Raw genomic sequence first — 2,557 nt, forward strand, 5'->3', positions numbered from 1 at the left:
TTGCTAAGTTGAAATCAACTTTGGATGAGAGGAAAAATAGAAGTAAAGATCAATTGTTTCTCCTATTAATTTGAATGAAGCGCATGTTCCAAGTGAAGTTGCAGAAGACAAAGATGTAACCAACAGCGATATGTATGTGGGTATGAGGAATGATCCACGGTTACGGTTCAAAAGCCGTGTAATCCAAACTCCGTTCGCAGTTTATAGTCGAAAGAAGAAAATGATACCAAAATAGTTGTTGGAGTTGCAGCAATATGTATCTATTTTGTTTTGTTTGATGGAAATGAAATATCATTTTCATTTGTGTAATTATAAGAACCTAGAATTGTAATTCAAACGTAAGAAACATGTAGTTGTGAACAAATTTTTTTGTTGTGTTTTTGTTCTGTTATGGTGCAGTAATTGAATAATGACTTTTTTAAAGTCTTTGTGGTGATTTGTACTGAATTTATTTGGCAAATAAAATATGGTAAGTCTGTGGTACAGAAACCATATCTCAGAAAGACACTTATTGAATTTTAAGAATTCATGTGTTGTGGGAGTTATTGATAGGCTATAGTTGAGATGTGAGTTGATGTGACCCCACCAAGCCCAATTGCACCTTCAAGCCCAAGCCCAAGCCCAAGCCCAAGCCCATTAAAAGGCCCAATTACAAGATCAATGATGAAAAAGATTCAAAAGGGCCTCCCATTAGATGATCACAAAATCAATGGGCCTCTCACATTCTTTACATGGGCCAAAGAGATCACAAAGACTTGGAGAAGTGCATGTAAATCTAGTAGTGTAGATTTAAATTGGGCCATTGTTTGGGCTTTGCTTTCCAATAATACATAAGACATGAAAGGAACATAGGATGGGTTAAAATTGGGCTCGGCCCAATTCTCTTCATACATGGCCAAGATTTTCAAGACAAGGAGGCTCCTTTGCTTCATAGTTTGACTAAAGTTGGTCATCACATCTAAAGGCTAAGAATCCTTCTTGTTCTTCAAGCCAAGATCCAAGGGGCATGATCTTATCTCCTTCTCCTAGCTTGATCTAAGGGCCAAGATCAAGGCCCACTCCATCCAATGGCTCTCCTTTCTCATGTGTAAATGGCTTCATATAAAAGCCAAAATTTCACTCATTTGTAGACACTCTTGAAATTTTAAGCAATAGATGCAACTTGAGTTGAGAGCACTCCTCCCTCTATTGCCTTTGAGAGTCACCACTTTCTAGAGATTTCCTCTCTCTACCTCTAGCCACCTTCCTTAGGCTAGCATAGATTAGGAAATCCTATCACCTCTTTCACCTTCCATTGCTTGCAAGTGCCTTCCAACTTGCCTCCATTCCTTCATCCATTTCCGCTGCCCATGGAGCTCTTCATGCACCTTTGGAGCTCCACCATAATGGTATCAAGAGCCATCAAACCATGGTCTCTCAAGGTTTGGTAAGGTTCTTTCCTAGTCTTGTGTTTCCATCATTTTTCCGTCTTGTTTTCATCATCATCTTCTTCTTTTTTGTTTTTCTTTCACATCTACCGTTCAATGTCTATTATATTGTGTTTCTCCATTGATTCCATGTAACTATGAGACTACAAGAGTGTTCTACACTCTATTTGTAGATTTCCTTGCTTGCTATGGTTCACATCATTTACTAGCTTTCCTTTACATTTCAGCACCATTTTATTGCTTCCATTGTGTTTCTTGTCATTTTTATTCGGTGATTCTTTTTTTCTTTTAAATTTCCACCATTCAAGTTGTGTTCTATATCTTGTTCATGCTTTCTTTTACATGTTTCTTCAATTTTCCACCGTTTACATTCATTTTCTGCACTTGCTTGAGTGAAACCGTGCCAAACTCCACTCCAAAACGCAATGAAGCTTCATGCTATGCGTGTGGTTGTTTGAGTCAGCTTTCCTCACTGTTTTAATGCCATTTCACCGATTGGTTTGTGCCTTAGAGTGTCCTAAGATGTTCATCTTCATCTATGCTTGATTCTAGATCATACTCAAGCTCCAAATCGAATTGATTTGTCTATTGAACATCTTCCCCTTTCACTCTGCTTTTGCTTCTGTTTTCAACTTTTTTTCCACTGCACACCTTCTGTTTGAGAAGTGTCACGAGTGACTCAGTGCACCAAATTTTAAGCTGATTGTTGCTTCGAAAAGCTAAGTCATAGACGAAAATTCTCCAACAAGAATCATTCAATTATGTTGAGAATTGAATTCTATACAAATTTTTGAAGTAGAGGCAACTTTCTGCGTTTTTTCAGTGTCAGTTTGCTGCTGTTTTCACTTGTGTCCTGACGCACACTTTTCTTGTGTGATTTAACTGTAACGATTCATAGCACCTAATCACCTTCTGATTTTTGCCTAATTTTCTTAACATCTGGACGAAAAAGTAGCAAAAAGAATCATTCAAATATGTCAAGTACAAAAAATATGAAAATTCTTCAAAGTTAAGGCATCTGTCAGCGTTTTCTGGTGCTGTGTTTTCGGAAAAATCACTGTTTAGTGCGTTTTTGGTGTGTTTTGCTTCAGAATTTCAGTGCTCTTGGTCTATACATTTGCTTGTTTATA

Source organism: Vigna unguiculata, chromosome 4 (assembly GCF_004118075.2).
Source record: "Vigna unguiculata cultivar IT97K-499-35 chromosome 4, ASM411807v1, whole genome shotgun sequence".
In the NCBI taxonomy this organism is placed as follows: domain Eukaryota; kingdom Viridiplantae; phylum Streptophyta; class Magnoliopsida; order Fabales; family Fabaceae; genus Vigna; species Vigna unguiculata.